Source organism: Carettochelys insculpta, chromosome 5 (genome assembly GCF_033958435.1).
Source record: "Carettochelys insculpta isolate YL-2023 chromosome 5, ASM3395843v1, whole genome shotgun sequence".
Lineage (NCBI taxonomy): Eukaryota > Metazoa > Chordata > Testudines > Carettochelyidae > Carettochelys > Carettochelys insculpta.
The window spans coordinates 127,922,068-127,937,834 of NC_134141.1; the positions used below are offsets into that span (position 1 = coordinate 127,922,068).

The 15,767-nt window shown below is 43.6% G+C and overlaps 1 protein-coding gene across 5 annotated transcripts in view; it reads left to right on the forward strand.

Annotated features, from left to right (window-relative positions):
• UNC13B (unc-13 homolog B) overlaps positions 1-15,767 on the forward strand; it is a 343,577-nt gene that overhangs the window by 167,121 nt on the left and 160,689 nt on the right. The window lies entirely within an intron of this gene.

A 15,767-nucleotide genomic window follows, 5' to 3' on the forward strand; every position in this document is an offset into this window, starting at 1 on the left:
TTTCATGGGCAAAGACCCATTTCATCAGATGCATGAGCAGGGATTCCAGAGGCAGGTCTAAATTAATACGCTCATGGTAAGGAGGGAATCCCAGTCAAGAGGAGGGCCAGAGGTGACAATTCAGTCATAGAGGTTGTGGCCCATTATCACTAGCTAATGTGGAGGTGTGAACATCAAGAGTGGAGAAACTACTTTTGTAACTGGCCAGCCACTCCCAGCCTCTGTTCAATCCTTGGTTTATGGTGTCAAATCTGCGCATGAATTGCAGCACTGCAGTTTCTCTTTGGAGTCTGGTTTTGAAGGTGTTTTGTTGCAGGATGGCTACTTTTAAATCTGTTATTGAGTGTCTAGGGAGATGGACGTTTTCTCGTACTGGTTTTTGTATGTTACCTTTCCCAATGTCTGATTTGTGTCCATTTATACTTTTATGTAGAGACTGTCCAGTTTGGCCAATCTCTGTTGTTGTGGTTTTTTTTAAAATAATTAATACTTTTTAAGGAGCGAATGTTGAACGTGATCCCTTTTTTTTTTTTTTTTTAAATCCTCCTGTTTTTGTCTTCTCTTTGTTTCGATTGTGGCAAATTGAAATGTCCGCACATGTATCTAAAGGGTGCTTACAGGATTCAAGGGTGGTCCTTTGGAAGTGTTTGTAAACTAGCTAGAATATAGTCTGAAATTTCTGATGCCTAGTTTAGACCATTAGCCTTTCAAACAAGTACCGGTCTCTACATGTTGTACAGCACTAAGCAAACTGATGCTTAATCCTCAATCGTAGTTGAAATCCTGACTTGGCTTTCAATTGTAATAACTAGTTAAGGCATAAGTGCTGGGAAGCATGACCTTCTCCTCCAACTTTAATTTCATCTTTTCTGTTTATTTGAAAGGAAGTGTTGGCAAACTCAGCAACTTGATAGACTCTGAGCAGAACTGACATGCTCAGGAGGGAGTGAGAGAAGGATGTCCCAGAATTTGCTTTCTAATATGTGTCCACTTTGGGTACAGTGTCTTCCTCTCTGCCTAAGGCACAAGTCTGCCTCTCTAATTCATTCCATTTAGTTTCTTTCTTAATCGCCCACAGGTATAGTCAAGTGCTTTGCATTGCTTGCTGGGGCTAAGGGATGTTTTTTTCTCCGGGGTTTGTATCTTTTTATAGAGGTTTACTGCACGTCATTTGTGTTTTTCTTATTAGATTTCTTGCTGATCTGGGAAGATGTCCGACTAGGTAACGATATTTACCAGAGTGGGAGTCAGATCTATTCTGTGGAGCTTGTCAGATCTCTTTACTGAAAGTGTAAAAGCTGTGTCTGGCTTCATTATTATTGGTGCGATGGGGAACTTGGTGCTGTCAGCTGCAAAGTGACACAGTACCTCATCTCTGCGTGGGTCACATGTTAACAAATCTGCAGAGAAAGCAATGAAGAGAACTGAGCATGTGTATACTTCACGTCGGACTCTCTAGAGGCTGTTTGATTATCTGGCACTGACTGGTGTCTTGCTTCTTGGATGGAGTAATCTTGCAGAGTGGGTAGTTCTACAGAAAGGAACATTTACCATGTCTGAGCCCAAAGCTGCTGTAGTCCTCAAGATGTGCTCTCTGGATCACCTGCAAATGGACAGGAAAAGGATGTTGGCATGGTCTGAATGTAAACTTTAGCTCAGTGGGGCTGTGGGGCTCATGGGTGTGAATAGTCCACACCTGGGAGTGTTATAACTGTGCTGACTTCATTTGCAGTGTAGTGGCAGGTAGGTGAGACTGAAGAATGTGTCCGTTGACCTTGCTCTGGGAGGTGGAGTTTCTACAGTGATGGTAAAACCTCTTCAGCCTCTGTAATCTCTCTCTGCCCTTTATGGCTGCAGGACTGCTAACTGTATGTTCCTTACTTCCTGGGTGTTCAGTCGGAGAGTTTGGGGGTGAGCACTTTGGGCTGCAGCTGAATCGTAGAGCTGGAAGGGACCTCAAGAGGTCATCGAGTCTGGCCCCCTGCCCTAAGCAGGATGAAACCCAAGTCGAGGGGGAGTTGTGCTTTGAACATATATGTTAAGTACGCTGAAACATGAGGTCTTTGACACCTTGCATTGGATAGCTCAAATCAGTGGACACTTCAGAGTTTAATCTCATTGCAAACTGGTTTCCCATTTGTACAATGAGTGAGGGTACTGCTTCATGCCTGGAGTGTTTTGAAAATAAGTTAGTTACCGTTGGTGAGGCACTCAGGTATTGAAGTGCTGAACACAATAGCAAAGCCCAGGAGGAAATTAGTGGTTCTTACCCACGTGGTAAAGTATGGCTCATTTGGGACTGGAAGAGGGAAAGTTTCATATCTGAAAACGTTGAAAGGCTTTTAAACAAAAGCTACGTCTACACGAGAAGCATCTGTCGACAGAAGTGATTGTCGGAAGGGATTTTCCAGCAACATTTCTGTTGACAGATTGTGCCTACCCATAAAAGTGGATTGAAAGAGCAAGCTGCTCTGTTGACAGAGCAGGCAGCCTGCCTGGCCCCATCTCGACAGAACAGCCAGCTGGAAGCTCTGCAAACAGGGCTGCCCAATGAACCAGAAGCCCTGTTTTGTTGACAAAAGGGCTCCAGAGCGTCTACATGGCTGGTTTTGTGACAGAACACTGTTGAGTGAGGCGTTATACCTGAACGGGGAGAGGTGTGACGACGCCAGCGGATGTGCTGGGTTTTGTCAACAAACTGCTGACAAAGCACATTTTGCATGTAGGTGCTCTGTGGGTTTTTCCGACAAAAGCCTTGTTTTGCTAGAAAAATCCTCTTGCGTAGATTTAGCCAAAGAGTCTTCTCTGAGGGCAATCACAGGCAATGCAAAAACGTAAGCAAAACCTTCGTTTATGTTGCAGACAGCACCTGGTGCCTTGTTCCCACTATTTTTTGGTGCTGAATATGAGCAAAATAAGCATTTGTAACATGCTGAATTTCTCTGACACCCTGGCTTTCCATAAAATGCCTGAAGATGAAGTCTCTATATGGTACCATGGTGACTTGAGGGCACTTAAACCCAAATCATTTCTGTAATTCAGGAAGACAGCTGCCCAGTACATACAAAGCTAACTTCCTCATATTTGTGTACTGTCCCAGCCTGCAACCTTAATGAGTTTCAGGAGAGGGATCACTTGGTGATTACCTATTCAGTCCACTCCCTATGGGGCATCTGGCATAGGCCTCTGTCAGAAGATGGGTTGCAGGGCTAGATGGATCTTCGGTCTGACCCAGTGTGTCCATTCGTATGCTCTTATGAGTTCAAAACATATATTTTGAAGTTACTAGTAGAGCTAAAAAGTGAAAGTGAGGTAATTAACAAATGTCTCAGAAGAAAAACTTGCAAGCATTACTTGTTTTTGCTCTAGTTAATATAGAGCTTGTGGGTTGTAGTCCGTAAGGCAATATATGGTCAGTGTCAAGTAAACGTTTATAAACTTCCTTAATGTCAAGGTGCCAGAGTTCAGATGAATGTGGTGGTAACTCTTTAAAAAGGCAGCATGTTGTTGAAGTACAGTTTAAGTATTTCTGAAGGTTATTATTAAATCAAGTAAGAGAGAGGTTAAGTGTAAAAACTGTTGACTTGAAGGCTGCTCTCTGAGTTGGGGGGGGCAGCTGCAGTAACACTAATTAAGGTTGTAGTAGTTTCCCTTCAGATCTCTTTTTTTTTGTTTTTAAGTGGCAGAAGATTTGTGAGCCTGAGTAGCATGTTTTGAAACTTGCTGTGCTGAAGTAGGGGCAAAGTGGCAGGCTTGTCGTAGTAATCCGGATGGTACAACTGAGGGGACCCCAAGGAAGACCCAAAAGCAGAATGTGACTCATAGACATACTGGCGGGGTGAAAAACCCAGAGGGGGAATAGATTAGTCATGGAGTTGCTTATCTTAACTCATACCTATTTAGCTTAGCTTTTGCAGCTTGTCAGACGAGGTATGCCATAGACTGTTTCTTGTGTTTTAATCCAATTTTCTCTCTCCCATCTAAACGTCATTTTTAATTGGACTGTTTGTATTTTGGACTGTGAAGGAACTTCACCCAAACGATTCCCAAGGGCTGGTCTGTGCTTAACATGTAAGTTGATGTGGCCACAGGGCTCGGGGGGTGGAAAAGTGATGTGGTGTAGGCAGAGCGAGGTGGAAGGAAGAATGTTCCCTGTGGTTTGGGGAGTGGGGGTTACTCCGCTGACACAAAAGTCCGTTCCATTACTGTATGATGCACCTGGACACTCAGTTATGCCAGCCTAGCCACTGTGCCTTAGCTTTGCTGCTGTAGTCCCAGTAGTGCAAACATGACCTCAGAGTGATGAAACAACCATCAGCCTTTGAGACCAGAAGAAATGGGGGACCCCGGTGGACTTCCACCAGCTAATATGCACATTGTGTGAAGTAGTGCTAAACAAACACAATAAGGAATATGTTGGCTAATGTTTGCTAAATATAGTTCGGTTTCCTAGAGTGTCCTAAAGTGAAGTGTCAAGGCTGTTCCCCACTCTGACACTCCAAGTGCAGAAGGTGGGGACCTGCAAGAGACCTTAAAATACATTTCCTCTGTAGGCTTCTGCTTAAAAGCTTCCCAAGGTCACAGATTCCCTGACCCTGGCAGGTAGCTGCCACCACTCAGATGAAGAAAAACCCCTCCCTTTAAAACCCAGGAAGACACACTTGGGATGTCTCCCTGTGGGGTGATCCCAAGCGCTTAGTCCTCCCTTAGGAGAGCCCTCGAAAACAAAGAGAAAACAAACAGCAGTCTCTGACAGCTCACTTCTTAGCCTTAGGCATGCCCACGCAGACCTCCTAATACCTTCCAGGACCCAAGAACCAAATCACCACCTTAAAAAATGTGATTTGTATTAATAAAACAAAGACCTACTTGTTAGGTGTACTTGATTGCTAGGTGTTACAGAGCAACTTTAAAAAAAAAAAAAAAAAAGATTAAAACCCAGAGAATTGCTTCCCTGGCATTTAGTTTAAAATTTTCTGTGTACAGCAGGATCTGTCAGCCGGCCTGAGGAGCATCTGACTAAACTTTCCTTTTCTGCTTGCATATCTGTTATTCCAAGATTTCTCTTGAGGCATGAATATTACTGAATACTTCTATGCCTGGTTACAGACTGAAGTAGTATTTAAAATTGACTAACTTCTGTTGGTGAGAGAGACTTGCTTTTGAGCTCCACTTTAAAAAAAAAACAGTTTAAATCACTTAAAATTTGGAAATTTTTTGAATTCACTGCAGGCTTTTACAGGCCTCTCCGTGCTCACTGCATCAAATGGGCATATAAAGCCATTTCTTCTTCCCACTCATCTCTGAATGTATATTCAGAAACTTTTGCTTCACTCTGTGAAGTTGTTTAGGGTGTGTGGTTAACATGTTGGTTGTAATGCTCTGATCTCATGAAATATCAAGACTACACATTGGATGTGACAGAGAGCAGTGTAATTTGAAAGAGAGAGCAGCAGAGGGAGAGTTCTACTTGCAGTAAATGCTCTTGCTGTCTGTGCCTGAACATATTCAAATTGCACATGGGCTGGCATTGTGGTACAGTTGTGGAAAAGGTCACTATAATTCAGGGGATATTAACAGAAGTGTGGTATGTCAGACCTAGAAGGGCATTTTCCTGCTCTGTTGCATTGTGTCCAGTTCTGGGCAGCATGCTTCTGGGAAGGTGTGGGTAAGTTGGAGAGAGTCCAGAGGACAGCTCCCCCACCCCAAAAAAAAAAAAAGGCGGGGGGGGGGCTGGGGGTTGGAAAACCTGACATATGAGGAAGTTAAAAAACTGGACCTTGTCAGTCCCGAGAAGAGACTTGGGAGGCCCTGATAAGCCTTCCAGTAGGTTCAGGGCTGGTATAAAGAGAGCAGTGATCAATTGATTTCCATGGCCACTGGAGGTAGGACAGGAAGTGATGGGCTTATTTTGCAGCAAGGGAGATTTAATTTGGATATTGGGAAGAGCTTGATTTGTGGGGTAGTTATGCTCTGGAAGAGGCTTTCCAAGGGAAGCTGGGAATCCCGATCACAAAAGGGGTTTAAGAACAGAATAGACAAGTGTCTGTTAGGGTTGGTTCAGGTTTACTTGATTCTGCCTCAGTGTAGAGGACTGGGCTAGGTGGCCTCTCAAGGTGCCGTCCATCCTGACATTCCTTTACTCCCATAGCACTAGATTGGAATAAGGGAAAGTCGAAGTGGGGTGCTTATTTCGAAGCTGTCCACATCTTCACTGTCAATCCGCAATTCATAGTTTGTCCGCGCAGACACCATTATGCTAACGAGGTGCTGAATACGCACGTTAGTGCCTCATTAGCCTGCTTCGAATTGTCTCATTACCATGGCTTCTCCAACAGCGAACGGTAGTGTAGCAGCAGCCTAAGTCTCTGGAGAGCTAGGATCTGGCTGATTCTCCAATTTGCAGTATGCTTTAGTGACAACTGTGTAACACATTCACATAACTGCCTTTCCACTAAAGTGACATAGATATAGATGGGGCAGGGTGGGAGAAAACAGTGACTTTCTTCAGATCATAACCTTTCCGTGATACCTTATATGGCAGGCTTTAAATGCAAGATCAAAATGATACACAAATGAGGAACATGGGGCTTATAGGGAGCTCCCCCAATGTATAGAATATCATACCCTCCACTTGTGTGTGTCAGGGCTCAACATGTATCTGCCTCCCGTCCCCAAAGAAGGGCAGATGAGGGATGGGGGAGGCTTAGCTCAGCCCTGCTTTAGGCTCACTTGTCTTCTCTTGGGTAATCAACCCAAGGAGAAATTGCTTACATGGCTATTTTATCAGTATGTTTGGTGTGTTCACCTACAGGAAGCTGGAATGAAATGGGTAGATAAGAAGTTAGAATAATGTACACTTAAACATCAAAGCAGTTAGCTGCTCTTTCCCCATTCAGTTTTTGTCAGTTTTAATAATTCTCTGCTGGCTCAGGTTTTAATTTTAGCCCGTCAGGGAATTTTTCAAAAAGATATTAAAAGTAAGTAGAAATTTTGTTTTCCTATAGGAAGGCAAATAACTGAATGCAGCGAATCCTGCTGTAAAGTCCATGTTTCCTCCCAGGCTGTTTAGTCAGACCTGAGTTGCGGTTGTCTTGGCTTTTGTGGAAAGAATTATTTGTGTCAACAGCACCCACCCTCCAACAAATAATAACCACACTAAGCCTTAGGCAGAGGAACTGCACAGATCCTGAAGGAGGAATAGCTTCTTCTGCTGGTTGGTTAACTTTTGTTCCTTTCTTTCATAGCTGAGTCTCAAGATTTGGTCTGGGTTTGAGGTTCATGTCTGTCTCTGTTCCCTGGAGCTCCCATTAGACTCTCAGATTCACTGTCATTTCATGCTTCAGCACTCCAGTTATTAATGGACTCTCTCATCCTCTAATTTTAACTGGTGACACCTGACCACTGCGCATTAGCTAGCCCTAGACACGTAAGGTAATTGAAATAATACAGGCTGAACCTCTCTTGTCCAGCAACATCCGTTGTCCAGCATGATTTTAGTTAACCAGCCAACCACTTACCATAGGCGTGGACAAGTTTCCCGTGATCCCATAAAGTTTGTTTACAACAACCCGTACTTGTTCTCAGTGTTCTGTGTTGTTACGTAGCTGTAATTTATTCCTGAATTAAAAAGGAAAAACTCTAAAAGCACAGTAAGCAGCAGAAGGGTTGGTAACCTGCTAGACAGCATTGACCTCTCATGGTCTGGCAAATTCTCAAGTTTGGCAGCAGTCAGATCCCGAGGGTGCCAGAGTAGAGAGTTTCAACCTGTATTTCATATGCCAGTCATTGAAAGCTCACTCAGCAGAGGCCATCCTTCAAGTTATCCCACGCCCTCGAGTGCTTTCAAATCTGACCCAAAGGGCATTATTGTCTCCTATTATGCTTTTTTCAAGGCACAGTGCATTGTTGCTTGAATGCTGCCAGTTCCTGCCAGCTAGGGAGTGAAGACCTGAATCAGAATGGAGATGGATGGATTTTAATGACAGATTTGCTACTAGTAGATGAATAAAAATTATGCTCAATTGTGATGCTTTCAGTTGAGCCTATTGTAGTCTTGTTCCCTCAAAAAAAATCTTCATCCTATCCTAAATTTGTGTGAAGAACTTTGTAGATGGTTAATGCTATAGACATCTTAGATTGTATTTTATTTCATTTACTCAGCTTAGTAGTTTCACCATGGGTAAATGGACTTGGAGCTCCACCTGAAAGCCCTAGAAAGTTAATTGGTGTCTCCAGAATTAACCATTTTGATTGCGGTGTAATTCAGTGGCCTGTAAGATTAGGGCCTGGCTATCCTGGTGCTACACACGTACCTAGCAAGCAACACTGTTCTGGCTTCATAATTCCCACTTACAAAATGCTGTGGGTGAGAACAAACAGAGAATGGGAGAGGAAGGTTTGGGTAATGTGAGAAGCGTGTGGCCGCTTAGAGCCACTATGTACAAAATTTGCAGAAACTGTTCTCTGAGAATAATGAGATGTCTGTAATCTCTGCAGTCAAGCTGCTCAGCTGTGATCAGCTGAGAGTTTGCTGTAAGAAATGAGGTAAGGTGTAGGTATTGGGCTTGGAAAAGGCAGTGTAGGGTTTTGTGGCTTAGTCTGAGTAGTAGGCAATGCAATAAGGTGTCATTAGAGGAGGTTTTGGAACAAATTGATAAACTAAATAGCCATAAGTCACCAGGATCAGATGACATTCACCCAAGAGTTCTGAAAAACTGAAATGTGAAATGGCAGAACTGCTAACTGTGATTCCTTTAAATAGTCATCTGTACCAAATGACTGAAAGATAACTAATGCGATGCCAATCTTTAAAAAGGGCTCTAGAGGTGATCCTGGCAATTACAGACTGGTAAGTACCAATGTCAGAACCAGGCAAATTAGCTGAAATGGTATTAAAGAACAGAATTATCAGACACATGGATGATCATAAATAGGGGAAAAGTCTAATGGTTTCTGTAAAGGGAAACCATTCCTTACTAATCTATTAGAATTCTTTCAGGAGGTCAACAAGTATGTGGACAAGAGAGATCCATTGGATATAATGTACTTAGATTTCCAGAAAGTCTTTGACAAGGTCCCTCAGCAGTGTTTCCAGTAAGTTGAGTGCCCAGAAGAGATTCAGTTGCCACCCAGCTGATTAGCCAAGCACTTGCAGCCAGCAGCTTAGCCAGCAGCTTGTGTTTCTGTTGGTGGTACACATCTACATATGTTTTGGTGCACATAATAAAATGTATTCTGCCCATGGATGGAAAAACTTAGAGGGAACATTGTCCCTCACCAAAGGCTCTTAAGTAAAGTAAGCAGTCATGGGATAAGAGAGAAGGTCCTTAGATAGATTTGTAAGTGGTTAAAAACCAGGAAACAAAGGTTATGAATAAATGGTCAGTTCTCAGAATGAAGAGGGGTAACTAATGGTGTCCTGCAGGGGTCTGTACTGGGACCTGTCTTATTTAATGTATTCATAAGCAATCTGGTGAAAGGGGTAAATAATGAGGTGGCAAAATCTGCAGATGATACTAAACTGCTCAAGATAATTAAGTCCAAAGCAGACTGTGAATAGCTTCAAGAGGATTTCACAAAAATAGGTGACTGAGCAAGAAAATGGCAGATGAATTTAATGTGGATAAATGTAAAGTATGCCTATTGGAAAACATCATTCCAAATATATGTACAAAATGATGGGGACTAACCTAGCTATTACCACTAAAGAGAGAGCTCTTAGAGTCATTGTGGATAATTCTCTGAAAATATCTACTCAGCGGCAACCAAACAAAGAAAGTGAATAGAATATTAGGAATCACTAAAAAGGGATAGAAAATAATACAGAGAATCTTGTATTGCCTGTATATGAGTCTGATGTGCCCACATCTTGAAAACTGTGTGCAGATGTGGATGCCTCATTTAAAAAAAAAATCTTGGAACTGGAAAAAGTTCAGAAAAGGACAATAAAAATTAGGGGTTTGGAACAGCTGCCATATGAGGGGAGATAAAAAGATTGGGACTTTTCAACTTAGAAAAGAGGATATGGGGTGGGGGGATACGATGGAGATCTATAAAATCATGACTGGTGTGGAGAAAGTGAATAAGGAAAAGTTGTTTACTTGTTCCCACACCACAAGAACTAGGAGTCACTAAATGAAATTAATAGTTGTCAAGTTTAAAACTAACTAAAGAAAGTATGTATGCATAGAACACACAACCAACCCGGGGAGCTTCTTGCCAGAGGGTGTTGTGAAGATCAAGGCTCCATCCCTAGAGGTTTTTAAGTCCCAGCTTGCCATAGTCGCGGCTGAGACGATTTAGATGGGAGTTGATTCTGCTTTAGGCGGGGGACTGGACTAGAGGACCTAATGAGGCCCCTTCCCACCCTGGAATTCTATGATTCTAAGAAAAGAGCTAGGTGAAATCACAGGAGTTAGGTTCATGAGTGGCTGTTAGCCAGGATGGGTAGGAATGGTGTCCCAAGCCTCTGCTGTCAGAAGCTGGGAATGGGCGATGAGCAGGATCACTTGAGGATTCACTGTTCCGCTCGTCCCTTCTGGGGCACCTGGGTTTGGGCACTGTGGGAAGACAGGACACTGGGCTAGATGGACCTTTGGTCTAACTCAGTGTAGCTGTTCTTAATAAGGGCACAATGGAAGAATGCACCCTGGCTATTGCAGAAAAAGTGGTGAAGTAAATGCTCTGCTGTGGTAATTGGGTGCATGGGTGAATAGGCAAATAGGTTCCAGAACAATTAGGCAGAAGGTCAGCAGAATGGAGGGGCTAAGGCTAAGATTTTCAGTCTAAGTCACTTTGCAAAATCACACCCTAGCACAGGCAAGATATTCTCCCACCAAACTGCAGTGCACTGGGGGAAACCTGCAAAGCTGCTGCTCCATACATCAAGCTCCAAAGGATGTTGCTTTCTCAGTGGAGACCCAGAACTCAGAGGCTACGTCTACACGTGAAGCCTACATCGAAATAGCTTATTTCGATGTAGCAACGTCTACACGTCCTCCAGGGCTGGCAACGTCGATGTTCAACTTCGACGTTGCGCGGCACCACATCGAAATAAGCGCTGCAAGGGAACGTCTACACGCCAGAGTAGCACACATGGAAATAAGGGTGCCAGGCACAGCTGCAGACACGGTCACAGGGCGGACTCAACAGCAAGCCGCTCCCTTAAAGGGCCCCTCCCAGACACAGTTGCACTAAACAACACAAAATACACAGAGCCGACAACTGGTTGCAGACCCTGTGCCTGCAGCATGGATCCCCAGCTGCCGCAGCAGCAGCCAGAAGCCCTGGGCTAAGGGCTGCTGCCCACGGTGACCATAGAGCCCCGCAGGGGCTGGAGAGAGAGCGTCTCTCAACCCCCCAGCTGATGGCCGCCATGGCGCACCCCGCTATTTCGAAGTTGCGGGACGCGCAACAACTACACGGTCCCTACTTCGACGTTGAACATCGAAGTAGGGCGCTATTCCTATCCCCTCATGGGGTTAGCGACTTCGACGTCTCGCCGCCTAACGTCGAAGTTAGTGCCGCTACTTCGAAGTAGTGTGCACGTGTAGACACGGCCAGAGAGGGATAAATGTTGGGAAGTACCTAAAAATATCGATGAGCTTGCAGTGAATATGGTGGAGAAGAACCAGTGAAAGAATTGGAAGAGAGGGGTTAATGCTAGAAAGATTATTCTAGCAGCAGTGTTTTGAGCAGACCATAAGGAAGCCAAGTCAGTGGGTGAAGAAGACCCATTAAATTAAGCACACAACATCTCTCAGGGCTAGGGTTTGCTATGTTGTATTGGGGAATGAATAGAAAAGTCTCTTTTCAAAGTATGTTAATACTTGTTGTGTGATAGTTGTATGTGTTACATCCCCAAGTCCGTGTGTGTGTGTGTGTGTGAGAGAGAGAGAGAGAGAGAGAGAGAGAGAGAGACAAAGTGATTTTTGTTTTTGGAAGCAGGAGATGAACATGCATGTGTTTTGAGTCCTGAATTCCCCAGACTTTTAGCAGAAATGATACTGGCTTCTTCTGCAGCCTTAAGATGATTTCTGTAATTGAGCTGCCTTCCAAGGATGTCACCTCCTCTTGCAACTAAATTACGGTGCATGAACAGTAGATGATAAGGGTAATAATGGGGAGTGGGGGTGGGATTTTCTTGCAATTCAGCAACTGCAGTTAGTTCCAGCCCTGTATCTCTCTAGATGGAGTTTTACAAAGCTGCCAGGCACTCAGCCTGAGAGCTGTTCCAGTACATACCAGCCCGCTGTGCTGTCTGCTTTCCTGATTCCAAAGCAGTATATTTGGTTTATTGTCAGATTGGTTCCATCAGTTTCCATTTCCATCTGAATGGATAATAACATGAAGAATCATTTCAGGTCCAGGAGTGTTGGTGTGTGAGCAAGGGGTGGGGGTAGGGGGAGTGCGTTGTGCGTATGGCTTCAGGCAGGAAGCAGCTGAAGAGGAGGAGGAGAAGTAGCGATAGCTGCACAGCTTTCTCTCTGCTTCTTTAAGTACAATATTTTCTGTTGAACCACTACTGAAGACGCAGCTGAAGTTAGGCTGCCCTTGGTGCTGGCTGGCAAAGGGGAAAATGAAGTTGGTGAACTAAGAAATTTTGGTGGAGGAATCCTTGAAACTGGCAGGATTCTCTGGATTTGTGGCTTTACATTTGTTGCCTTCTGCTGTTTTTCACTTTGGATATTTAGCAGCTGTCTGTGTTTTTAAACATCCTCAACTTTGTGCTATTCGGTATCCCGGGGCTGAGGTGGAATAGGATGCTTCATGCTTTCAAGAATAGCATCTCCTTCCCAGCTACCTGTGATGGGACACCAAGAATGGGTTTATAATCTACATTGGGAAAGTTTATTGTCTGGCTAACCTGTCACAAGATTACGACCTCTTGCATTCTTGTTTCTTCTGTGAGACCGTGCTGTTGTGTTTTTATAGTTTTCTATTAATTCAGTGAATTTCCTTTTCATTTAAGTCTTTTATTTTTGTTTCAAACTGTAAGGTAAGTTATTGGAACAGGTGAAGTTGGTAAATGTAAACTGTAAATGGGCAGCAAATACTAAAGTTTATTGAGTCCAAGGAAAGTTCCCAGGTATTTTAAGTAGAGGGGGGAGAGTGTGTGTGTGTGTGTGTGTGTGTGTGTGTGTGTACACACATTATTTAAGTAATATAATTTGGTGATATCCTCCTGCTGATAAAGTAGCACCAACAAAAGCTTTTAAACACATGCACCTTCAGACAAAAATCTGTGTATTCATATGCTTTATGTATTTACTACTTGTATCTGTTTATTGAAGATGTTTTTAGCATTGGTATAGTTGCAGGTTGTATCAGTGTTTATACAGATTATCTTTGAGTTAGGAGGTTTAAAAATCTCTGAACTTGACATCAAAGATTTTTACTAAGGGAGTAGTTGAGGGAAAGGGTTTTTTTTAAATAAATAGGAGATCATTTAAATTTGAAAAGCAACTGGCTTGAGTAACTCAGTTCAGGATTTTGGGTTACTTCTACGAATGCCAGTAACAGAAAAGGGCTCCCTTTTAAAAAAACAGGAAATGTTTTTGCCATTGGCCTAATTTCAAAGGTTGAATACTTTGTGAGCTGGCAAGGTGGAATGATGACTGGCATGAAGCAAGCAACAGGGATGCTGTACAGGCTTGTGAATCAGAGCAGATGGTGCAGCAATTTCAGATATCTTCTCACCTTCTATTTCTGCTCCTGTTTATGGGCGACTCACTAGTGCTAATGTAGAAAGCCTTTTTGAGACGAACTTCCAGGCTTTGTAAAGATGGGCAACGCTATTCATCTTTCCATGGAAAGGAGGGAACCTGGAGAAATAAGTTTTTTGTTCAGTTTGAGAGCTCTTGGGCTGGGTCTCTTCTTGGCTGAGGGTTAGCAAGAAGATGAATAAAAAGCCAACACATTCCATCAACTTTGCATGTTCTCTGTCACAATTCATCTACAAGGTAATGAATGCTTTGTCCCCTTAAAATGATCTAGACAGCCTTCAGCGGGCTTCATGATTTATTAAGCCTCACCCCTCCATTGTAACGGGCTGCTCATTTCAATTTCCTTGCAAAGGAACAAAACCATACGCCCATTTTGGGAATGGGAGAAATGCCAGGAAGAATAACTAAGCAGTCCAGAGACTGGCCAGGTATATGAGCTAGTGCCAGTGATTACCTCCAGCTGTGATAAGCCCTGCTTGATGCAGGAGTTTGCATCCCCTAACTGCATCACTTTGGACTACCAAGTGTTACCAACCATCTTCTGCTGTGACTGACCTTGTAGCACGCACAATTCTCCACATGCACGTAAAAATCGGTTCCAAGCCCTTTCAGCGAGTGATTCCAGTTCTTCTCTTTTTCTTCTCTGGTGGTATTGTCAGAAACACCTGAGCTGCCTGGGAGCTCAAACTATTCTCTCTGCTCCCTTTATGGAGGCCAATCTCCCAGGTAGACTAAGAATGGTTCAAAGATACAGACTGTAACACAGCACTTAGCATCCTTTAACCTTGTCACGACTGTGCCTGTCTCTTTCTTTGAAAGACATAGCTAGGTTATTTGGAAGCACTACATGTGCGTTCCACCGTGGATGTAACTTAAATGTTCAGAAGTAGTTTCAGTGGCCCAGCAAGTAGCTTCCTAAATGCCAGAGTCCCAGCTGACTAGTCAAGAAGAGCTGCTACTTGGATTTTCTGTTGAAAGGAAATGACATGGACAACTGGAGAGTTGGTGGTTGCTTCTGGCTTGTCAGTTGTAATATTTGGTCAGTAGGATTCTGCTTTAAAGAAAACGTTCATCTCTGATCAGGTCCCAGTGTTCCTAGGTTGTCATTTTTACCAAAGTTCTGTTTGAGAGACCTAACTGATGCAGCCTAGTGAAAAATTCAGTATACTTTAACCTGAAGATTATGGAAATCAGGAAACTGCTGAAATTAATTCCCACATAATCTGCTGTTTATATTCAATCACTTAACTGCCCCATTTGCCGCTGTGTATTGGTAGAGGTAATTTTGCATGAGAATAAGAATAAGTAGCAAAGGCTTTTCTCTTATTTTTATTCTAGTGCCTTCCCAAGACCCAGCCCAGGGTATTTCCAGGGCTGGGACCCACTTGTAGGGTGCCTTATTTACCCACGGTCAGGCATGAATCACAATGGTAAAACTCAACCCTGTCACTTCCCCAGCCAGCAGCATTCACTTCTTTTAACTCATGACAGCTCCATTTCTTTGCCTCCTGTCATCCAGTGCCTGGTTTTTGGCCATGAGCTGGAAAGGTGTCCTGTGCCTCTTCAGTACAGGTAGTGCTTTCCGGTCCTCTCTTGGTTCCCTCTACTTTTAAATATAACCTCACACAAATTGCAGTGTTGAAAGAATATTAAGGTCACAAAGTTAAGCTCTCCAAAGTGAGCACATGTGAGAGAGGGAAGTTAGTCCAGTGGGCGTAGGACTCAGTTGTGGGTAGGAGGTCAGGTTCAATTCTCCACCGACTTTGTGTGACTTAGGGCAAATCTCATCAGGTTTGTCCCTACAGCTAATTACTGTGGGGTGTGCCTCCAAAGCGCCCCAGCCATAGGGACACTGCCTCACTGAGCTGAAAGCCCTGAAGTGCAGCTTGGTCGACTTGTCCTTATGCATAAAAATGTTCTGAACTGGTTTTGTTCACATTTTCCGAAGCCATTTTTGGGCAGATCCCAGCCCTGGAAAAGGCCTTCCCAAATAATGGATGTTTCAGAATGTGCCGAGGATGAGAACAGAAAGAGGTATGC